At 36.5% G+C, this 25,818-nt stretch overlaps 1 long non-coding RNA gene across 2 annotated transcripts; it reads left to right on the top strand.

Moving 5' to 3' along the window:
* LOC109501952 lies at nt 1-25,818 on the top strand. 2 transcript variants are annotated; one of them, XR_002160266.3, is made up of 4 exons: nt 1-94; nt 1,981-2,088; nt 11,970-12,157; nt 23,872-25,818. It is a non-coding gene; the product is annotated as an uncharacterized LOC109501952 (long non-coding RNA). The 2 variants fall into 2 exon arrangements; XR_006601261.1 differs by lacking the exons at nt 1-94; nt 1,981-2,088 and adding an exon at nt 3,589-3,790.

Genomic DNA, 25,818 nt, shown 5'->3' with positions numbered 1-25,818 from the left:
GCAACATGTACAACTAATAATAAGGTGACAGCCCCTGGTTATAAAATCCTGTGCCTCTGTTACTGTTTCTGATTTGCCCTTGAGCTGTCCTGTGGTATGTTACCAGTGATTGTTTTCTTTCATTGACATGTGCATGTGAGAATAGTCTAAAAATATGTGGTGTTCCATACAGTGAGACTCCTCTCAGCCATAAGAATGCTTTTCTGGGGTGTTAATTATATAATTCACTGATTCTTAACGCTAAGTACTGTCCATAAATGGCAGTGAGTCCAACTAAAGGTGAGGAAAGGTACCTATCTCCTATCTTGGTCCTGAATACTTTAAACTAAGAGCCTAATCTATTTTTCATGTTACGAAATGTAAACAAAAAAAAAAAAAGAAAAGAAAAGAAAAAGAGAAAAGAAAGCCACTAGGGGCACCTGGGTGGCTCAGTCGGTTAAGTGTTTGATTCTTGATTTTGGCTCAGGTCATGATCTCACTGATGTGGGGTTGAGCCCTGCATCTGGTGGGGTGTGGAGACTGCTTGGGATTCCATCATCTATTCCTCTCTCTCTGTCCCTTCCTTGCTCATGCTTTCTCCCTCTCTCTCAAAAGAAAAAAAAAAAAGAAAAAGAACGGAAGAAAGAAAGAAAGAAAGAAAGAAAGAAAGAAAGAAAAAGAAGCAACTAAAAATTCCCCCAAAGATCTACATGCCTTCATACGCTAGCTTTGTTCCCTGTGATTTTACAATGGTACTTCTAAAGTAACTAGAGACTGTCAAGGTCCTCACCTAAGAAACCAGGGAACTATAAAGGAGATTGAATGAAGAATCCAGACAAGAAGGGCTTCACAATTAAGGTGGGGTGGTGAAGTGATAGGATAGCATGGTGGCTTCACCTGAGATGAGGAAGTTCTTTCCAAAGATTTCACATTATTGGATATCAGTAGATACATGTGTGTCCTTTTTGACCTTCATGTATCTCAGTGCCTAAACAACTGTATGTGTACTCAAGGTTTTGGTTACACCCTTCCTGGAGAAGCCTTCTTTAGTTGGAATCAGATCTTTGTCACTGAGCATAACCTATTTTTTTTATTGTTTATTTACTTATTTTGAGAGAGAGAGAGAAGGAGACAGAGTGTGCATGAGCAGGGGAGGGGCAGAGAGAGAGGGAAAGAGTGAGAGGGAGAGAGAGGATCTCAAGCAGGCTCCATGCTGTCAGTGCAAAGCCTGACCAGAGGCTGGATCTCATGAATTTTGAGATCACGACCTGAGCCAAAATCAAGAGTCAGATGCTCAGCTGACTGAGCTACCCAGGCACCCTGAGCATAACTTCTTGAAGTACATGTAGTAGACAGTGACTCTTATCCTCCCCTCCAGGGCACACACTTTGTCCTCCCAAACGCAGTGGTACAGAGTTTCATTTAAAAAAAGTTATAAATAATGGCAAATCCAGTGGGTTAGGTGTGGAAACTGAGAACCTTGGTGAACAGCCTTTTAAAAATCTGTCTCCCTCTGTCTTTCATGTTTTCCTGCTTTGGGTCTTTCTATTTTGCCAAGTATGGTGTTTCTGGTTTTTAGGCACTCGTATTGGGAGGAGAACTGCTTAGCCCTTGAAAGACACCCAGATACACAGGTGCTGAACCCATGCAATGGACATTTTATACCGTCTTACTCTGTTGCTGTCCCCGAGATCCTTTTATAACCCTCTGCTTCACCCCTGAATAGAGACGCACCAAGCTGCTACTTCCCTGTCTTCACACCAATGCCATTTTTTAAAATATTTATTTATTTGAGAGAAGGAGGGGAGGGGCAGAGAGAGAGGGAGACACAGAATCTGAAACAGGCTCTAGGTTCTGAGCTGTCAGCATAGAGAGCCCAATGGGAGGCTTGAACTCATAAACCGTAAGATCATGACCTGAGTGGAAGTCGGACACTTAGCTCACTGAGCCACCTAGGCTCCCCAATCCCATTTTTGATAATGAATCTGATTCCTGTCCTAGGTAATGCACAATCGTTTGAGGAATGCCTCTTGTCTCACAGTGGTCAAACCACCCTCACCTGTGACCTGTCCTCATGAGAAGCTCACTCAGGCCAGGCCCTAGTCACAGGTAGGCCTAGACAGTCACGTCCCTGGTTGAGGCACATCTTTATTGTGAGATATGTTCAGTGTATTCCTTGAACATAACCTCTAACAAAATTAGACTTTTTCATCCACCTGTGGTTCTCACCTCTCCATTCTGAGAATCTCTATCCTACTCACCACCCTGAGTTCTCCAGCATGAGAACTTGACTTGCAATTCCTATGTGGCAAAAGCATGACTATCCTCAGGACCACCTTGGTTACTTAAAGAGAAGGTTTTGTTTTGTTTTGTTATTTATAGGACTAAATGCATTAAAATTAACAGAACCAGAAATATGTGCTTATAGGTCCTGAAATAACAATTTGGTACTTTAGAATATTTTCCAAACAATGAGTGGGCTCTCATTTTTTTTTCCTTTAAGAACTTTGATTTTATTTAGGGATCAATCTTTTTTTTTTTTTTTTTTCTCATACACATATATTTATCCAAACACTTTTACACAGAATGCTAAAGGCACATTTCTTCATATTTTACAGAAGGGCTTGAAATTTATGCCATTGCACAATCAAATCTAACTCCTGAATAAATGGATTACATTTTTTTTAGAGTTTAAAGCATTAAAGGTGGGGCTCCTGGGTGGCTCAGTTGGTTAAGCTTCTGACTTCAGTTCAGGCCATGATCTTGCATTCAAGACCCGTGCCAGGCTCTGTGCTGACAGCTTGGAGCCTGGATCCTGCTTGGGATTCTGTGTCTCCCTTTCTTGCTGCCCCTCCCCTGCTTGCACTCTGACTCTCTCTCTCTCTCAAAAAATAAACATTAAAAAAATAAAGACTTAATGGCAATAATCATTACTATGATTAATAATAATTACTGACTGAAAAATATTCAAAACATAATGAATTAAAATTAAATTTAACATGGTCTCATATGCCCTGAAGGAGGTGGTACCTGAATTGAAGGAGTTTTTGCTATGTCCAAATAACATCCTCTTTGGAATTTCTGTGACTCTGGAGTCATGAATCATTAGTCTGCTCCCTTTCTGCCAGACATCATGCATGCTACTAATCTCCTTTAGTCGCTGGCCAGGTCTTTTAAGATCTATAAAAAAATTATAACATTGAAGTGTACACTTTTCTTTCTAGCTTCTGGATAGACTTCCATTAGTCAGATATGCACTAAAAACCCAGATCTGCTATGTAAGTGACCTTAGACAAGCACTTAGCACCTCTGTACCTCACTTGCCCTGTCTGTGAAATGGGAATGATAGTCAATAGAACTTATCACATGGGGCTTGAAGAGTAAATGAGATGATTCACATGAGGTACATGAACAGTGCTCCATAAATACAACATGTTATGCTGTTACTGTTACTAAGTCAAGAAGAACAAAATACACAGCAGACTGTGCTGCTCCCTCAGCCTGTCATTGAAGAGAGGGATACCTACAGAAGGTATAAGAAAACCCCAAATTACTAATTTTAGTTAAATTGTTTTCATTTTTCCCCCAAGGTGTGAAATGTATGTCTCCTGGAAAGAAAGACCACCATTCTTGGGTTTCTCGTGCTCTGACACATCCTGCTGGACAGAAGACTCTAATGGCTCTTTAACTGGGCCAGTGCTCAGTGTTGCATGTGAGGCTGGCAACCTTAAGTCATAAGGTTACATCTTTCACCAGACAGTGAGCAGGCTGGCTGAGTTCTCCAAACTGTGTCCCTCAGCTGTGTTATAAGGTATCCTGCTGTGTGCACAGTATCCATCAGGGTCCATGAGACTTAGGGAGGCAAGGGAACCAATGAAAATACATGGTACTAATGCTACTTGCTGTGCTGTAATAAGGTCTACTGTCTTTGACCCAGGAAAGTGCTTTCTGTGAACATCCATGACATAGTAATAAGCTGATTGGCTTGTGCATAAGGTAAAATCCCAGACCCCATGCCTCTCCTTTCCCAAGGTATTATATCGAGAATATGTCTGCACTCAGTACCAACCCATATGGTCTGATACTCATTCTTTTGAGTTTCCTTCCAGAAAGATTCCATTAAACAAGGATGTGCCAGCACAATAGTGCCCGAGAGCTATACATCCAGGGGCTGTCATACATAGTCTTGAGGACTGAAACAAGAGCAGGCACTATGTGGCATTTAATGCTTAGGAAAAATGATGATGAATGTTGCCATGTCTGTTTCTGCAGATAATTCTTTATAGGTTCTTGTTGCCTGTAGAATAAACTACAAATTCTTTCCAAGAGATGTGTAGGTCCCTTTATGACTTTCTTATTATTAAAAAATCCTTATCCTTTAACATTCCCCTGCTCTTTGACTAAGTTACAGATATATGAAACAACTACATTATTCATCGTACATTTATTTATTCAATCAGTGTCCACTGATGGCACAGGATATGGCAGGCTGTGTGTTAAAAGTGGGGCAAAGCAGGGGACAAACTGGTCACATTGTTCTGTTCTCTCTAGAACAGGCACACTACTTCTGATTGCTCTCTTATCTGCCCTCTCTTCTGTGATGAAGACTCACATATGTCTTACATGATTTCTCTTAGGATCCACCTGCTCCCAGAAGTCTTCCCTGACCCTGAGTCTTAGGTTTCCTTCCATTGCGCTACTCCACCATTGAAGGCATATCTCTGCCATAGCAATAGTCATCCTTATTTTAGCCAGTTATTTACTTATATGATCTTCTTTCTATACCTGTTAGTTCCATTCAACATTCAACTCATATTCAATGTCATTTGCAATTTTAATGCTGGATCTATTTTTTATTCACATTTTTATCTGTAGGGCCTTGTTCAGCATCTGACATGTAGTAAACACTCAATAAATATGTTGTAGAATCAGTGAATGATTAATTTAGTATGGCTTCACTCTGACATTACCCAATAGACAGAGTCATACATTTATGCAACTGTAGGGCTGAGAGAGTTTTGCAAGAATACTTCTAACTCCTCATGTCACTGATAAAGCATTTCCTAGTTGAATCACAGAAAGCAACACAAATACCAGATACCCCCTATTTGGAGCTGCCGAAAATCTGTGAACAACAACAAAAAAACTAAAGAGGAGATCCTTCAGTGTAGCGGTTTGTCAAAGTGCTAGTTAGTAGAACAGGTAGGACCTTTGAGTAAAGATGATTGTGTTGAAGCCTGCTCTACTTTATTGAGCTCTAGCTTCAGAGTCAAGAGCTGCAAAACATTTACTCAACAGTGAGCTTGACGATGAATCATGTATTACTCATCTTCTGTCTTACAAACCACATGTATGGAGATGTTCCATAAATGGCTACCAGGTGGGGTGAAGAATTTCTCAAGATCAGGGTAGAATGCTTGAGACATACCCAAAAGGGGAGCAAAGTGTTAAAGACTGTTTCTTTTTATTTATTCATTTATTTTTTAGAGACAGAGCATGAGTTGGGGAGAGGGGCAGAACGAGAGAGAGTGAGAGAATCCCCAGCAGGTTCCCCACTCAGCATGGAGCCCAATATGGGGCTCCAACCCACAACTCTAGGATCATGACCTGAGCCGAAATCAAGAGTCTGATGCCAAACCAACTGAGCCACCCAGGCGCCCCAAGAATGGTTTTTATTAGGTGACTGGAAGGGGGACTTGAGTCTGTGGTCTGCAGGAGAGCTATCCTTGTCGGGGCTGGGAAGAGGGCAAGAAGGAAAGGACTTTGTTCCGAGAGCAGATATGAACATTTTTTTATCATCTGATGTATGCTCTCCTTTTATTTTGTCTTGCTTTTCCTTTTCTTCTGTCCTTGTGTTTCTTCCATGGAAATTGCTGTTTGTCTTTGGCATCAGCATCCATTTTTTAAGATGCAGCCACCTGTGAGTGTTACAGAGCATATGCTTTTAATCTTCTCACAAGTTGCATTTAGAGTGAGTTAAGTTCTACCAGAGTGGAATCTGCCCAAGAAAATATCCAACAACTGTGGAATTTAATCAAACTATGATGAAGACAATTGTTGATCTGAGAAGTGACTTTTCTCCCTGACAATTCATGACCAGGCCAATTTGATGTTTGAAGTATGTCCTCAATCTGGTGATTTGCTTCTTTAATTGATGGCCACTCTCCTCAGGTCTTTTAATCCATCAGCTTATAATTGTTAAAAGTGGCCAAAAAGGGAAAACAAAACACCATGTTTTTGGTCTAATTAAAAACAAAACAAAACAAAACAAAACAAAACAAAACAAAACAAAACACTCCCTTGATACATTAAGACATGGAAAGACAGGATCACTAAAAAAATATTTTACAAGATATAAAGTGAAGTTTTAACAAAGTTTCTAATATTTATAAATGCAAAACAATAATTATAAATTTAGATTTTATATCTTCAAATAAAATTAACAAAGAAGTACACTCTGTAGCCTAGATATTCTTCCCCTTGGCTACAAAACTTTGTATGGATGTTTAGGGGTGGCTACACCCATAATCTATTTTATCACATACACTGTGTATACCCTAACTTCTTCCACAAACTTAAACATAATGCAAAGGAAGGTCATTTTTGATAGATAGTTATAGTTCATTTCATAGAAAAATCGACAAAATATTTTTAAAATAGACTGGTATTATTCTGGTAAAATATTTTATTCCAGTAAACATACTCCTTTGTGCATGTACAATTTCATTTCACATTGTTTCCTTTCTCATTTTCTTGATTCTCCTTCTCTTATTGGTTAGGCCAACCTGTTTATTGATAAAATGTTGGCTAACCAGAGGGTCTGAGCTGTGCAACAGAAGAAGAATGACTTTTAGGTTTGTCTTTCCTTGTCAGGAAGCTATCATAATTTTTCCCTCAGAATTTGAAGCTAATGTGCCCAGCAAGGAAAATATCCTAACTCCTTCGTTTCTATATTTCCAATTTCTTTTTAGTGATCATTAGTTTTATCAGAAACTTCTAATTTCCTTTAAATATGCCATTTTAACAGGATTTGGTGCATTCTTAAGTACCTCTACTCTATCTTCTAGCAAGCATTTTTTTTTCCTGAAGCTATGTTAAAATTTATAATGGATTTTGATGTAATTTTAAATATTTGATGGATTTTTAATTTTTAATTTTTCAATAGTTTATATATTACATAGTAAAATATTCAAAGCATATAAAGCATATATGGATACACATGTAAAGTAAAGCTTTCCCCATCCTTGCCCCTCCATTTCCCATTTCCACTTCTTTCCATGGACAACCATGATTACTCACTTCTTGTGTAAACTTTCAACAAACATACATGTATATATGCAGAGTATTTACACTCACTCCTCCTCCTTTATACAAATAGTAGTGTATTACACACTGCTCTCTATTTGATTTTCTGCACATATCTATGTATCTCAGAAAATGTTCAAAATCAGTTTATATAGAGGTACTGTCTCATTTTTATAGCTGCACTTTATTGCATGGAAATGCCATAATTTACCCAACCAATTTCCTGCTGATGAACATTTAGGCTGTTGCTAATATTTTGCTATTGTCCTCCATTCTGCAATGACTATCTTTGTTCATACTTTGTGCACTCATGTGAAATTATCTCTAGACTAAAGTTTCATATTCAGATTGCTTGGTCAAAGGGAATATAAGCACACTTTAGTTTTGATAGGTGTTGCCAAATTGCCCTCCAAAGATGTTTGCCAATTTACACCCACAGTAACGTGATTTGAGAATGTAGATTTCTTTTTAAAATGTGCACCATCTAGAAAGGGAAGTAAACTGCTCAATATTTGCCACTATGTCTTGCAATCAGCAACTGAATGAATCTACCAGACACTAAATATAATTAAGAGCCCATTACAGTTACTACTGAAATTAGTCAGTGTAATGCTTCTTCTCACCTTCTCCAGCTGATTAAATGTATACTTAATATCCATGCCTCAACTTGCAATCTTGGAAGTGTTTAGTGGCTGCGCACAGAGCATTTGACAGCTATGCTCATTGACAGGAGAGAGAGCGTTCTATGTGTTTTAGACAAATAAAGGTCAATGTCTTAAGCCTGATGCTGTTTTATTAGACAAGTACTTAAACTGTGATCTTATATCTCAAAATTCAGTACAATATTAAACATGATGGTGAGTTCAGCAGGTGTTTGCTATTCCTGCCTAAAACTGTCTGCACTTATGATGTTGGCTCATAATCAGATCATTTAGACACAGCCTGAAACAATTGTCTGCTTTTAACATGTCAATAAAAAATAAAAATGGTTTCAACTTCTGATTTTAGAATTAGGAATGTTAGTTTTATTATTACTATTAGTGGAGTGAATATTTTGTAGTGAATTCTGTATAAATAATTATTTTTCACCTATTTAGAAATTCTCAGTTTATACCATAAGATTCCTTTTTTTCTCTTTGATGTGTTACAACCAAGCCCACCATTTTCTCTGAGTGCTGAGATGAATTCTCTTACCTTGCTTTGTCAATCTGGCTCAATGCTTTCCCCTCTCCAGACATCAGTTTGCCATCCACATTTGAAGTCAGTGTTTTCTTGATAGAATTTGGCAGTTTATTACACAAAAACCTGAGGGTGAGAATCCAGATTTTTCAGTTATGTAAAAGTAACAACATGTAAGGAATTCATTATGAAATATCCTCATTAATATACATCTTTAACATTCTTCTAAAACCAGAAGTTGAAGCCATTTTTATTTTTTACTGACATATTAGAAATAGTATTGTCAGTGAAACTTCTGTTTCTTTTTTTTTCTTCCAAGATATTATTTAAATTCAAGTTAGTTAGCATATAATGTAGTATTGGGAAACTTCTACATTTCTAATTGTCAAGTTAGTGGCCCTTACAAATAAAAGTAGAAATGATCCATAAAGTCCCATAGAATGGCATGATAATTATTCTTTTCTTCTACTTCTATTTTTTATAATCTAGTTTCCTTTTCACTATTTCTTCTCTTAACTTTATATTTTAATAGGTTCCTCCTCATTTCGTAAACACTCTTGCCAGCACAATAAAGGTGAACATTTTCCAAACTGAATTTATTTCACGCCAGAACAGCTCCCCCTCCAGAGTTCCCTGCATCAGCGAGTTAGTGGCACCACACATCCAGTGGCACCTGGTAGCACTTTTTTCTCCCTCCTCTGCCATTCCTGCACAGACCATCAGTCACCAAATATTGTTGTTCTACATCCTAAATATCTCTCAAATCTATCCACTTCTCCCCATCATTACTGTACCATCCCAGTCTTACTGGACATACCTCCTAAATATTATCCCCCCAGTTACTCTTGTTCATTTCTAGTTACTTTTCTACATAAGAATATATCAAAGAAAAGTTCATGAGACATTGGACATCAGGCCATCAGGTAATAAAAGAGACAATTGAAACATAGGAAGCAAATAAGATGAATCCCAAAATGACCTAGCTTATTGTGTGGAGAAAGTTTCCAGGCTATGATGCAAGGAAGAGAAGCCACACCTGAGCCTAGTAGACTCTCTGAGTTAAGTAAGGGGGGCCTAGAAGCATAAGAAGATTGAGGGGGTTGGATTTAATAGGACAGAGTGTCAGAGAAGAGAGTTGCAGAGAAAGAGCTCTGGAGAGCTGCTTCATGTTCTCCAAAAGTATCCAGTTGAATAGTGATCAGTGCGTGTCCATGAGGAAACTACCCATGCTTGGTGAAGATCTAGTCAAAAGGATGTGAATGAAAAATGCACAGAGCTCAATTAGGGCCTACAATAATGCCCATTCCCAGCAGTCAGAGTGGAAAACCTCATAATTTATGGTTCATTGAGTAGAGTATTCAGAAGGGTATTGTCTAAGTAGTGAGGAAAATTCTCCCTGGACATAATGCTCCACTGGTTCTGCCTAACAATGCTTAAAAGCAATACCCAAGAGAATCAAACTATTTCTAATTTGACCACATCCCAGGAAAAAAAAGACAATTTATAAGATTATAGAAAAGTTTTGCAGTCAATAAGGTAAGAATTACAATATCTGGTATCCAATCATAAATTACCAGGCATTAGGAAAAACAAAACAAAACAGTGTGGTACAAAATATAAAGAAGATAAAAATCAAAACGGACTCAGAATTAATAAAGATGATAAAATTAGTAGACAAGGATATTAAAATGGTTATCAAAGCTCTATTTAATGTGATCAAAAACTAGAGAATGAATGTATTAAGTAGAGGTATAGAAAATATTTTGAAAAAATTTTTAATGTTTATTATTTTGAAAGACAGAGAGAGCATGAGCATGGGAGGGGCAGAGAGGGAAGGAGACACAGAATCTGAAGCAAGGTCTAGGCTCCGAGCTGTCAGCAAATAGCCTGATGTGGGGCTTGAACTCACAGACCTTGAGATCATGACCTGAACCGAAGTCGGATGCTTAACTGACTGAGCCACCCAGGTGTCCCAAAAATATTTTTTAAAACAACCAAATCAAACTTCTAGAGATGAAGCTTACATGTGTGAGATGAAAATACACAGGATATGGCAAGCAGCAGATTAGACATTGCATAATAAAAGATTAGTACGTATGGAAACAAAGCAGTAGAAACTATTTAAAATGAAGCAAGGAGAAAACAGTGAAAGAAAAAAATGAGACCATTAATGAGCTCTGGGACAATTTTAGTAGGTCTAATATTGTGTAATTGGTGTAGCACAGAAATGTTGTTTGTAGAAATAATGGCCAAAATATTTCCAAACTTGATGAAAAATGTAAGCAAATGGATCCAAGCAACTTTAAAAACAAGAAACGTGGGGACACCTGGGTGGCTCAGTCAGTTAAGTGACTCTTGATTTCAGCTCAGGTCATGATCTTGCAGTCGTGTGATTGAGCCCTGTGTCAGACTGAGTGCGGAGAGTGCAGCCTGCTTGGGATGCCCTCTCTCCCTCTCTCTTTGCCCCTACCCCACTCATGCTCTTTCTCTCTCAAAAATAAATAAATAAACTTAAAAAAAAAAACAAGAAACATGAAGAAAGGAACACCAAGTTCCATCATAATCAAATATTTTAAAACCAGTGATAAAGAGAATATACTAGGAGCACCAGGTGGATCAGTCAGTTAAGAGTCTGATTTCGGCTCAGGTCATGATCTCATGGTTCATGAGTTTGAGCTCATCGGGCTCTCTGCTGTCAGTACGCGTCCCCCCCTCTCTCTACCCCTCTTCTGCTCGTGTGCATGCTGTCTCTCTCTCTCTCACTCTCAAAAGTAAAATAAAACATTAAAAAAGAGAATATATTAAAAAACAGTAAGAGTAGAAAGACTCATTAAATGCAAAGAACAAAGAAAAGCAGTTTTCTCCCCAGAAACAAAGCAAATGAGAGGACAGTGGGGTAACATCTTTAAAATTCTCAAAGACCAGAACTCAACTTAGAGTCTTCACCAGTGAAAACAACATCTTTGCAAGATAAAGGCACATAAAAACTTATTCAGACAGTTAAAGGTAAAAACATTTATTAGCAACACACCTACACTACAAGAAATGATGAAGTTTGTTAAGCAGACCAAAGTGACTCCGAATGGAGATCTGTATCCACACAAAGAAATGAGGAGCCCAGGAAATGGCAACTTTTTGGATACTAAAGATTTTTCTTATAATTTATATCTTTTGAAAAGATAATCAATTGCTTAAAGCAATAACAGTGTATTGTGGAGTGTATGTCATACGTAGGAATGAAATGTATGATGGCAATAGCATGAAGGCTGGGAGGGAGAAATGGAAGTATACTGTTGTAAGGTTATACTACATGGGAAGGGTAGACTATGATACAGTAAAGATGTATGTATGCTATACTATGAGCTCTAAAATAATTACAAAAATAATGTCACAGAGAGTTATAACTAATAAGAAAACACGGGGGGTAAATAGAATCAATTAAAAAATACACAATTCAAAGACTTCTGGTCCAGGCAAAATGATATAGATTCTTTTGTCCCTCTTAGGTACAAATATAAACTCTGGAGACAATGTAAGAGGCAACCAAAGGAGAACTCTGAATGGCAGAAAAAGGAAGGCAACTGATTAGGGACCTCAGGGCTACAGGAAAAGTAGCATTGAGTTATCTTACAATCGTCCTGCCTAACAGAAGAAGTGGACTCAGGCTTGGCATTTTTCTGAACCACAACTTCAGGTAAGTAGCTATAGGAAGGCTCATTCATCTCCTAGACTTAGTGAGAATCCTGCCAGCAACAATAGGCAAGCTCAGAATACCAGCAAAGAAGATTAACTGAGAGCCCTGCTAATGATAAGTGTTCAGGGGAAGTGCTCACCTTCCTCACTGGGGACCCAAGCCTCCTTTCTCTAACCAAAGATGCTGGAAGGCATTAGCAAGGGAGATCCCACTGCAAAAAGTGGCTAGCCCAGGAGGCATTCTTATTCCTCTCTAAGCCAGAGACTCCCTCTCACCTTCCACCAAAGACACTGAGTGGCTGGGTGGCACTATGAAAGGGGACCCACCACAATAAGGACTTGGTTTAGGAATTCTCCTTGTTCTCCTGGACAGGTAATCCCTTTCTCCCTGCCAGACACACTAGATAAACTATAGTGGGTTTGGGTAAACTTACCCCATCATTCTAAACAGTACCAGTAGAAAACAGCAGACAAAATAGAACCTTACGGCTCTGAAAATTAAGTTGTCTTTGGAACCATAGATTACACAATCAGGCCAGGGCCTGTGTGCTAAACTTAAATATGGTGACTGCCTGCCATCATAAAAGATCTAAATAAGGCCCAGAGTCTGCTAACATAAAAGTCAAAATGTCCAAGATAAAAGAAAAAAATCACCTACATACAAAGCGCCAGGATTTTAAGATAGTCGTCATGAAAATGCTTCACCAAAGTATTATAAATTCTCTGGAAACAAATGAAAAAATAAAAAATCTCAGCAAAAAAAAAAAAAAAAATTAAAGCGATTAAAAAAAGAGCCAAATGAAAAATGTAGAGCTAAATAATGCAAAAAGAGAAACAAAAACTAGTTGGACAAGATCAATAGTAGAGTGGATATGACGGAGAAGAAAAAGCAAGTATGACCAAAAGAGTATGCCACGAAATAACGGCTAAAAGTTGTGGCAAAAGAAATAAACCTACAGATTCAAGAAGTTGAGCAAACTGCAAACAGGATAAAGTAAAAAAAAAAAAAAAATCCACATTAAGGGATATCATAATTAAATTTCGGAAAGCTAAAAACAAAGAAAAAAATCTTGAAAACAAGCAGAAAGAAACAAAACATTACCTACAAGGAAAATGCCAATTTGAATGACAGTTGATTTCTAATCTGAAAACATGGAGGCCAGAAAAAAGCAGTCCAACATTTTTCAAGTGTTGAAAGAAAAGAACTGTCAACCATGATTATTCTGTGGGTGAAACTATCCTTCAGGAATGAAGGGGCAATAAAGATATTCTCAGATGAAGAAAAACTAAAATAATTTGTCACTAGCAGGCCTACCCTTAAGAATAACTAAAGGAAGTTCTATAAACAAAAAGGAAATGATAAAAAAAAAAAATTTGGAATCATCAGCAAGAACAATGGGAAGAACAGAAATAGATGGCCATACAATATAACATCCTTCTGTTCATGAATTTTAGAAACCAAATTTGGGGCGCCTGGGTGGCTCAGTTGGTTAAGTGGCAACTTCGGGCTCAGGTCATGATCTCGCGGTCCGTGAGCCCCGCATCGGGCTCTGTGCTGACAGCTCGGAGCCTGGAGCCTGTTTCAGATTTTATGTCACCCTCTCTCTGACCCTCCCCTGTTCATGCTCTGTCTCTCCCTGTCTCAAAAATAAATAAATGTTAAAAAAAAATTTAAAAAAAGAAATCAAATTTGATGACTTAAACAAAAACTGTAACGTCATCTGATACTTAAGATAATAATATTTAAAAGCAAGGAAGCTCAAGGGACCTAAATTTTCTAAACTTCACTGGAAGTAGATAACAATGTTGGCATGAATAGATGAGCATAACGTAGATATGTCATATATACTCAGAGGAACTAACAAGAAAGCTATACAGAAAGCACTAAAAAACACTATGAACAAATTAACAAGGAATTCTAAAGTTATATTGGATAAGAATCCAAAAGACCTTCCATGATATAGCTACTGTATGAACACGTATGCCCAATTCAGACAATCAGAGAATTTTATGGCTGGAAGATGATTTAGTTCAGTGTTTCCTAATCATTAACATGTATTTTAATCGCTTGATAATCTTGTTGCAATGCAAATTATGATCGATTAGGTCTTGGGTGGGACCTAATATTCTGCTTTCCAAAAAGCTCTGATCCAAGAACCATGCTTTGAGTAGCAAGAATTTGTTCAATCCCTTTTTCTAACAGATGGAGAATAGATGGCCCTTCTCCTGGCTTTTTAGAGCATTGCAATGACTCTACTGGGCCTAAAGCCATTGGACCTGAGTTTTATTGATAATAATGCCTCAAACTTTTATCACAGAGATCATTGGTCTGGCTTTGGTTGCTGCCTTTTCTGTGTCATAGTTTTTAATATTCCTTAGATTCTGAGACTGTATTGAAAAATCTTTTTCAATTAATATCCTTTTTTGCTGTAGCTATCCAGAGTTGGTTTCTGTTGCATGTGATCAAAAGAACCGTCACTAACAGAGTCTGTGTGTTGGACTTGAGTGCAAAGAAACATACCGTATTTGCAGCAGAAGAACATGAATTTTACCCCTTGGAGTATCACAATTGAAACATTTTCTTAAAAGTTTACACAAGCCCACTGGTGACTGAAAAATTTGTCTCTAGCATGATCTTCCACCTCATCTTCCAGGCTCCTATCCAACTTCTTACTTGATCTCTCCATTTGAATATCTAATAAACATCTCAAACTTACTATGTCCAGAACAAAACCTAATTGTCTGCAGTAAATGGCACCAGCTTTCATGTAGTTGTTAAGATAAAACCCTAGAAATCATCCCTGGTTTCTCTTTTTCCTTTCCCCAATCCAATTGCTCAGGAAGTTCTGTCAGTTTTACCTTAAAAATATAGGCAGAATCCAACCACTCACCATCTGAACAACTTTATCCTCCTCAAAGCCATCCTTCTCTCTCTTGGAAAACTGCAATAGCCTCCTAATTATACTTCCTGCTTCTACTCTAGCTTTGCCAAATGGCAGCCAGAGTGATTATTTTAAAATGTAAACAGGATCATGTTACTTTCATGCTCAAAACCTGTCAGTAGCTTGTCATCACAACGAAAATAAAATCCAAATACCCTATCATGATATAAGGCCCTATGTGATCTGACCCTTGATTGAAACTCTCTCTTCAGTTTTGTCCACTCTCTCCTTGCACATCTTATCCAGCCATGCTGGTCACCTTGTTATCTCTCCAGCTGAAGAAGAGGTCTCAGAAGGCAGGGATTTCTTCTCTTTTACTCACTGTTGTATTTCCAGAGCCTAGAGTAATGCCTGACACAGAGTAGATTTCAATTAATAATTCTTAAATAAATGAGTAAATTTTTAAAATACTGAATCAAAAAGGAAACAAAGAAAAAGGGACAAAGGAGAAAGAAGTAGATGGAACAAATAAAAATAAATAATGAGATGGTAGACATAATTTAACAATATCTGTAATTACATTAAAACACAATGGGCTAACACTCCAATTAAAAGGCAGAAATTGTTGGATGGAGAAACAAAACAAAACACAACAACAACAAAAAAACCAGAAATACAAACAAAAAATAAGAATCACTACATACTGCATGAAAGAAATACAGTTTAACTATAAAGACACAATTATGTTAAAAGTAATAGTATGGAAAAAGATATATCACACTAACACTAATCATAAGAAAGTTTCAATGGCTATATTAATATCAGCCAAAGCATTTTTAAAGTAAAGGATATTAGTAGTGATATAGAAGGTCATTTCATAATGATAACAGGGTCAATTCATTATAGAATACACCCATTGTAAGTATTAATCCATTTAATAACAGAATTTCAAATTATAGGGAAAAAAAACCCTGATAGAACTGCAGAGATAAATAGACAAATCTTGTGAATGGATAAAGAAGATGTAGCATATATATATATACAGTGGAATATTACTCAGCAATCAAAAAGAATGAAATTTTGCCATTTCCAATGACATGGAAGGAACTAGAGTGTATTATGCCAAGCGAAATGAGTCAGTCAGAGAAAGACAAATATCATATGAATTCACTCATATGTGGAATTTAAGATACAAAATAGATGAACATAAAGGAAGGGAAGCAAAAATAATATAAAGCAGGGAGAGGGACAAAGTATAAGAGACTCTTAAATATAGAGAACAAACTGAGGGTTGCTGGAGGGGTTGTGGGTGGGGGGGATGGGCTAAATGGGCATGGGGCATAAAGGAGAACATTTATTGATATGAGCACTGGGTGTTATATGTAAGGGATGACTCACTGGATTCTACTTCTAAAATCATTATTGCACTATATGATAACAACTTGGGATATAAATTTAAAAAATATGAAAAAATAGACAAATCTTGAGGAGTGTACATAAACAGAACCGTACATATATGGTCAATGAAGTTTTGACAAGATTGCAAAGGCAATTCAGTGAAAACAAGGATAGTCTTTCAAACTAATTTTACTGGAGCAATTGGACAACCATATGTGCAAAAATGAACAAGTTCACATCTTGCATCATTTACAAAAATCAACACTAAATGGATCATATAACCTAAATATAAAACATAAAAACACGGAACTTCTATAAGAAAACTATTATATTTATAGAAGAAAATCTTTGTGATGTTTGGTCAGGCAAAAATTTCTTACATATGATATCAAAAATGTAATCCATACAAGAAAGTAGTTTGAAAAATTAGATTTCATAAACTTAAGAACTCTGCTTTTTAATGTTTATTTATTTTTGAGAAAGAGAGAGAGAGAGAGCAAACAGGGGAAGGGAAGAGACAGAAGGAGACACAGAGTCTGAAGTAGGCTCCAGGCTCCAAGCTGTCTGCACAGAGTCTGATGTGGGGCTCAAACTCACAAACTGTGAGATTATGACCTGAGCCAAAGTTGGATGCTTAACCAACTGAGCCACTCAGGCACCCCATTAGAGCTCTGCTCTTTAAAAGGGCTGCAAAGAGAATGCAAAGACAGCCATCGATAGGAAAAATATTTGTAAATCACAAATCAGCTAAGGAACTTATATTTGGAACATAAGAAGCTTCAAGACTCAATGATAAGAGGATAAAATGCCAAAAACAAAATGAAGAAAAATTGTGAATAGACATTTCACCAAAGGAGATACATGGGTGGTAGGTAAGCTCATGGAAATATGCTGAACATAAGGAAATGAAAATTAAAACCACAATGACATTTCACAACACACTGATTAGCATGTCCAAAAGTAAAGAGACTGATGATACCAATGTTGACAAAGACGTGGAGCAATTGGAGCTCTCAATTCTGCTGGTGGGAATGTAGGTGCATACAACACTTTTGGAAAAAATCTGTCAGTTTCCTAAGAAGTTAAAGATACACTTACTCTAGATGATTCAGCCACTCATAGAAATGAAAATATATATCAGGCAAAGATTTATACACAAATGTTCCTAGAGCTTTATTTGTAATAATCTCAAACTAGAAACAACTGCAATGTTCAACAGGTTAATGAATAAATAAACTCTAGAATCTCCATGAAATCAAATACTGCTCAGCAATAAAAAAATAGATGATCAATATTTGTAAGAACATGGATAAAACTCAATATAATTATGCCGAAATACTTATGTTGGACAAAAAAGACTTTAAAGCAAAGATTTTTAATGGAGACAAGGAAGGAGACTATATAATAATAGAAGGTATAATCCAACAAGAAGATATAACAATTGTAAATATTTATGCACCCAATATGAAAGCACTCAAATGCATAAAACAGTTAATAACAAGCATAAAGGAACCAATCTATAATAATACAATAATAAAAGGGGATTTAACACCCCATTTATACCCATGGACAGATCATCCAAACAAAATCAAGAAGGAAACAGTGGCTTTGAATGACACACTGGACCAGATGGATTTAACATATATTCAGAACATTCCACCCCAAAGAACATTCTCCAAAATAGATTAGATATTGGTCTCAATAAATTCAAAAAATTGAAGTCATAGAATGCATCTTTTCTGATGGCAAGGCTATGAAACTAGAAATCAACTACAAATAAAAATCAAGAAAAGGCACAAATTCCTGGAGGTTAAATACGCTACTAAACAATGAATGGGTCAGCCAAGAAATCAAAGAAGAAAAAAAAATTACATGTAAACAAATGGAAATGAAAACACAGTGATCCAAAATCTTTGGGATGCAGCACAAGCTGTTCTTATTTTTTTTTAACGTTTATTTATTTTTGAGAGAGAGAGGGGGTGGGGGGAGAAGCAGAGAGAGAGACACACAGAATCTGAAGCAGGCTCCAGGCTCTGAGCTGTCAGCACAGAGCCCAACACAGGGCTCGAACTCATGAACTGTGAGATCATGACCTGGGCCAAAGTTGGATCCTTAACCAACTGACCCACCCAGGCGCCCCAGCATAAGCTGTTCTAAGAGGGAAGTTTATGCCAATACAGGTCTACCTCAGGAAGCATGAAAAGTCACAAATAAACAACCTAATTTTATATCTAAAGGAAAGAAAAAGAACAAATGAAATCCCAAACCAGCAGAAGGAATAAAATAAAGATTAGAGGAGAAATAAATGATATAGAAACTGAAATAAAACAAACAAAAAGAAAACAAAACAAAAAAATAAAATAAAAAACCCAAAAACCCCAAAGAAACAAAAAACAACAATGGCAACAATAACAAAAACAACAAAACAAAACAACAACAAAAAAAACAACCCAAAACCCAATAGAACAGATCGATGAAACCAGGAGCTGGTTATTTGAAAAGATTGATAAAATTGATAAATCTCTAGCCAGGCTCATAAAAAAAAGAAAGAAAAAGAAAAAGAGGACTAAAAGTCACAAATGAGAGGAGAAAGAACAACCAATACCACAGAAATACAAACAATTGTAAGAGAATATTATAAAAAATTATAAGCCAATGATTTGGACAACTTAGAAGAAATGGGTAAACTCCTAGAAACAAAAAAACCAACCAAAACTGAAGGAAGGAGAAATAGAAACTTTGAACAGACTGATTACTAGTGATGAAACTGAATAAGTACCAAAAACTCCCAACAAACAAAAGTCCAGGACTAGACAGCTTCAAAGGTAAATTCTACCAAACATTTAAAGAAGAGTTAATAGCTAGTCTCAAACTACTCCAAAAAAAATAGAAGGGGAAGAAAAACTTCCAAATTTATTCTATGAGGACAGAATTACATTGACACCAAAACCAAATAAAGACACCACAAAAAAGAGAACTACAGGTCAATATCTCTGATGAACATATATGCAAAAATCCTCAACAAAATACTAGCAAACTGACTCCAACAATACATTAAGTAAACTCATTCACCATGATCAAGTGGGATTTATTCCTGAGCTGTAAGGATGATTCAATATTTGCAAATCAATCAAGGTGATACATGGCATCATTATGAGAAAGGGTAAAAGCCATATGATCATTTCCAAAGATCAGATAAAAAGCATCCGACAGAGTACATCATCCATTCATGATCCCCAACAAAGTAGGTTTATAGGGAATATACCTCAACATAATAAAGACCTTATATGAAAACCCACAGCAAACATTATACTAAGAAACAAGACAAGGATGTAAATTCCCAACAATTTTATTCAATATAATACTGGAAACCCTGACCACAGCAATCAAAGAACAAAAAGAAACAAAAGGCATCCAAATTAGTAAAGAAGAAGTAAAACTTTCACTATATGCAGACTCCACCAAAACCTACCAGGGACTGATATAAAACCCTAAAGACTCTGCCAAAAAACTACTAGAACTGATAAATGAATTTGGTACAGTCATAGGATACAAAATCAGTGTACAGAAATCTGTTGCAGTTTTATACTCTAATAATGAAGCAGCAGAAAGAGAAATTAAGAAGACAATCCCATTTACAATTGCACCAGAAAGTAATATGTAGGAATAAACTTAGTCCAAGAGGTGAAAGACCTGTACTCTGAAAACTATAAAACATTGATGAAAGAAATTGATGATGACACACAGAAATGGGAAGACATTCCATACTAATAGATTGGAAAAACAAATATTGTTAAAATTTCTATACCATCCAAAGCACTCTGCAGATTTAATGCAATCCCTACCAAAATACTAACATCATTTTCACAAAACTGTAACAAACAATCCTGAAATTTGTATGGAACCACAAAAGACCCCAAATAGCCAAAGCAACTTTGACAAAGAAAAACAAAGCTGGAGGCATCACAATTCCAGACTTCAAGTTATATTATAAAGCTATAGTAATCAAAACAGTATATTCCTGGCACAAAAAAGGACACATAAGTCAATAGAACAGAATAGAAAACTCAGAAATAAACCCACAATTGATCTTCGACAAAGCAGGAAAGAATATCCAATGGGGAAAAGATAGTCTCTTCGACAAATGGTGCTAGGAAAACTGTACAGCTACATGCAAAAAAAAGAAACTGGACCACTTTCTTACATCATACACAGAAATAAATTCAAAATGGATTAAAGACATAAATGTGAAACCTAGAAATCATAAGAATCATAAAAAATAAGCAGTAACTTCTTTGACATCAACAGTAGCAACATTTTCCTAGATATGTCTCCTGAGGCAAGAGAAATTAAAACAAAAATAAACTATTCGTACTACATCAAAATAAAAGCCTTCTTCACAGAAAAGAAAACAATCAAAACTGAATGGGAGAAGATATTTACAAATGACATATCCATTAAAGGGTTATATCCAAAATATACAAAGAACTGACACAACTCAACACCCAAAGAAACAAATAATCCAATTGAAAATGGGCAGAAGACATGAATAAATATTTCTCCAAAGACATCCAGATGGCCAATGGACACAAGAAAAGATGCTCAACATCACTCATAATCAAAGAAATTCAAATCAACACCATAATGAGATATCACTCACACCTGTCAGAATGAGTAAAATCAAAAAACACAAGAAATAACAAGTGTTGGTGAGAATATAGAGAAAAAAGAACACTCATGCACTATTGGTGAGAATGCAAACTGGTGCAGCCACTGTGGAAAACAGTAGGGAGATTCCTCAAAAAGTTAAAAATAGAACTTCCCTATGATTTAGTAATCACACTAGTGGGTATTTACCCAAAACATACAAAAACACTGGCACGTCTGGGTGGCTCAGTTGGTTAAGTGTCCCACTTCGGCTCAGGTCATGATCTCATGGTTCATGAGTTTGAGCCTGCACTGGACTTCATGCTGTCAGCACAGAGCCTACTTTGGATCCTTGGTCTCTCCCTCTCTCTGTCCCTCCTCTCTCTCTCTCAAAAATAAACAAACATTAAAAAAAATACAAAACACTAATTCAAAAGGACACATGCACCCCAATGTTTATTACAACATTATTTACAATAGCCAAATTATGGAAAGCCCAAGTATCCATTGATAGATGAATGGATAAAGAAGAAGTGATATATATATATATATATATATATATACACACATATATATATATATGAATAAGTGGAATATTACATATATATGAAGATGTGGAATATATATATATATATGGAATATTATATATATAATGGAATATTATTCATCCACAAAAAAGAATGAAATTTTGCCATTTGCAACCATGTGGATGGAGCTAGAGAGAATTATGCCATGTGAAAAGATAAACACTATATGATTTCACTCATATGTTGAATTTGAGAAACAAAACAAATGTGCAAAGGAAAAAAAAAAGAGAAAGAAAGAAAAAGAAAGAAAGAAAGAAAAAAGAGAAAGAAAGAGAGACACAAACCAAGAAACAGACTCTCAATTATAAAGAACAAACTGATGATTACCAGAGGGAGGTGGGTAGGGGATGGTGAAACAGGTGAAGAAAATTAAGGGTACACTTAGCATTATGAGCACTGAGTAATGTATGGAATCGTTGAATCACTATATACACCTGAAACAAATATCACACTGTATGTTAACTACACTGGAATCAAAGATATTTATTTATTTATTTATTTATTTATTTATTTATTTATTTATTTAATTTTTTTAATGTTTATTTATTTTTGAGACAGAGAGAGACAGAGCATGTATGGGGGAGGGGCAGAGAGAGAGGGAGACACAGAATTGGAAGCAGGCTCCAGGCTCTGAGCCATCAGCCCAGAGCCCGACGCGGGGGCTCGAACTCACGGACCGCGAGATCATGACCTGAGCTGAAGTCGGACGCTTAACAGACTGAGCCACCTGGGTGCCCCAAGATTTTTTAAATCTTAATTAAAAAAACAGTGACTATTGCTTGTTAAGTAAAACAAATACTAAGGCATTAGAGACAGAAGAAATCTAAGAGTCCTTACCTTCTAGTAGTTGAGGTCTTCTCACTTGATTTCATAATATGGTTCTTATTTATTTATTTATTTATTTAGAGTGTGTGTGAGCAGGGCAGGGGCAGAGAGAGAGGGAGAGAGGGAGAGAGGGAAAGAATCTTAAGCAGGCGCCACCCTCAGTGTGAAGCTCAACATGGGGCTCAATCTCACCACCTTGAGATCATGACTTGAGGCCGAAATTGAGTTGGAGGCTCGACCAACTGAGTCACCCAGGTGCTCCCATAATATTGTTCTTTATTAAAATTCAGACAATTCTGATACTGTGTTTCTCAAAATCAACAGAAAAATACATTGTTAATAATCAATGAGGGTATACTTCAGATGTCTTAAGACACATGGTGGTCTTCATGGATTCAAATCCAACATTTCTAGTAATGAGTTTCTCATGGAAATAGAAAAAAAAAACAATTATTCTGAGTGAAAAAAGCTCGATGAAAAGAAGAGTTCATATTATGTAATTGTATTTATATAAAATTCTAGAAAATATGGGCAATTCTATAGTGAAATAAAGCAGATCAGTGTTTGCCTGGGAATTGGAATGGGGATGGAGGAGGGGTAGGACAGGAAGAAGGGATGACAAAGGAACATGAGGAATTTATCTGGGTCATGGATACGTTCATTACTTTGATTGTGGTGATGATGGGTATTACATAAATCAAAACTTATCAAATTGTGCACTTTAATTATGTGCAGTTTATTATATGTCAGTTATACCTCAATATATATCTCCCCCCCAAAAAATAGTGTTTGACTGATTTGAGTGTTTCATATGCTACCATTTGTCCTATAAAATACAAGTCTTTTTATTTTTTTTAAGGCTGTGTGTCTAACTACAATGCAATTATATATTCGAGATCTTAGGAATTCTGTGATAATTTTTTTTAGGTGAAGAAACTAGACTGGATGGGTAAGGATGTGCTCCAAATTACATAAGAATGCAGGGTGTCTAAACTAGACCACAAAATGAAAGTTGGGGTTTTGTGCCACCCATAAGGCTAAGTCACAGTGACATTTTAATAAATGGCCAAAATACTGCATTCATGTGGTCTGAAACTTGACTGGCTAATAGTAAATCTGCTGGTTGAAAAATTTAAACAATTTCAAATCATTGTTGAGTATAGCACAAAAATAACTAATAGTTTCATCTGACCATAAATCTCAGTCAAAATATTGTGGTATGCACTGTAGCCCATATTGATGGCTTTAAATGGAATGCGTTTAATATAGTTAGTATTTGCTTCTGTGTAAATTAGAAAAAGGTATACTTTCCTCAGGATTTTTTACCTTCCACTCACAGAAAATTGTCATAATATGCTGTTTTTGGTTTGTTTCAGATCAAAAGACTTTAATTCCATCTGCTGGAGAATGGTCATAATAAATACCACGACTTTTCCAATGTGAATGGCACCCTACAGAGTTTTGCAACGATTGAGGCCCAGATGTACATTTATCAGAAAAGAGAATTTACCACTAAGTTATTAGAAGTATCATTGTTCTAATTTCAAACAAGATGTTTAAGTATTATTAACTTTGAACTTTTAATCTTGCTCAACTGGTAAACAGAAATGTATTCTCCCGCAGAGGTGTCTAAGTAACTTTTACTCATTTTATTGACTTGACATCTTTTGGACATTTGGGAGTCAGGGACAAGACTTATCTTCATCTTTAGGAAAAAGTGCTGTGTCTTTTATAAGTTGAGTATGTAAATAAGCAGGCTCACTTATATTTTAGAAGAAATTTTTTTGCAGTAACACTCTTTCTAGTTTAAGATGACTAAGGATGAGGTAATCATGGCTCAGCAACATGTTTCAGTTAAGACAGCACTCAAGAGAATTTCATTTGCTTTCCAGCCCCACAGTTGGGCCAAGAAAAGTAATTACAGTGATTAATAATAATATTTGATTTTCAAGTCCCCAAGCCCACTCCTCAGAGCTGGTATTATCTGGGGGCAGAGAAACAAATTGCAGGAAGGAAATGAGAAGTATGTCCTACCATTTGAATTCTTGAGCATTACGCAGTCCCAATGCTGCCATTGCACACCCGGCTTGTGTCACCCCATGAATTTTTATACAGGATTTTCAGCATCTTGTTTTCCTGGTCACCCTAGAACTGAGGGCAGAGCAGAGGTGATGTTTTCACTCTTTAGGGATGCATTTTAATTAATGCCTCTTTGAGGAGCCTCTCCTCCTGTTTGGAAGTGCTGTTAGGAAATTTGCAAGTGGTGATGGAGAGCAGATTTAAAAGAATCAGGGCCTCTGCTTTGAAAACCAAAAAATGAAACACAACAAAAATAACACATCTTTTGTCCTTAAAAGGCCTTATGTTCTCATCTCTGACAGGATTCTGATGGCCAACACAAGGACAGTTCTAAGATACCCAAGGTTTAATATAAACAAATAAATGAAAAGAGAGAGAGAGAGAGAAAAGAAAAGAAAAAAAACAAAACAAAACAAAAAAAACGTGCCCAGGGCAGGGCTGGGTTTCAAGACTCCAGTAGCCTTCAGCTCAGCCACTACCAGGAGGAGTTGCTATGGGAACCATTGCAAAAGATTAAATATATCAAGAGTACATGATTGTGAGAAATGGGTGGGAAAGAATTATATTAATGTTGAAATGATGGTTCTTCTATTTGTGGGGTTTTCACATTTTTTTTTCTAAATTGCATACAAAATCTCCTTCACAAACAGAACTCATTAACAAATAAGTCTTTGCTGTATGCTAAACAGAGAGACAATGGAATGTTCATATTTCATCATGAAAATTAAAGGGCTGTGATTTTTTGCAGTGCTTGTTTGTTTTCTAAGCCTAGAATCGCTTTTGGAGTAAACTCTGCCTTTTTGCCTTGCCTGCTACAGTAATCTTATAGGGGTGCATTTGCAGAGTGGTCTGGAGCAGGGCAATGTGGGGTTCCTCGCTCTTTTCCTCCCATCCTGTTGTACATCACATATACCATATTTATTTTGTCCCTAGGATCTGGAAAAAAAAAATTAACCTTCTTGCTTATTGCAATTCTCCTTAGAAAAAAATTGTCAGGAGGGTTGAGGCTGGGAAGGTAAATCCCTTAAGAAGATTCTTTAAAAAGGTGTAAATGCTGTGACTTGAATTCAGTATTCACAACATTCAGAATCTCTCAAGAGAAGCTTTTTTCTTCTTATTATTATTGTGAAATTTTCTCAGTCTGTGAGAAGTCAGTTGTTGAATCTCACCTGGTAAGTGGGGATAGCTGGATCAGAAAGTTTCAGGAAGTGACTCCTGATCACGCAAAACAGAACTGAAACTCT

This window comes from Felis catus, chromosome B4 (assembly GCF_018350175.1).
Source record: "Felis catus isolate Fca126 chromosome B4, F.catus_Fca126_mat1.0, whole genome shotgun sequence".
NCBI lineage: Eukaryota > Metazoa > Chordata > Mammalia > Carnivora > Felidae > Felis > Felis catus.
The sequence above is the reverse complement of the archived record's forward strand: the minus strand, read 5'-3'. Positions and strand labels throughout refer to the sequence as shown.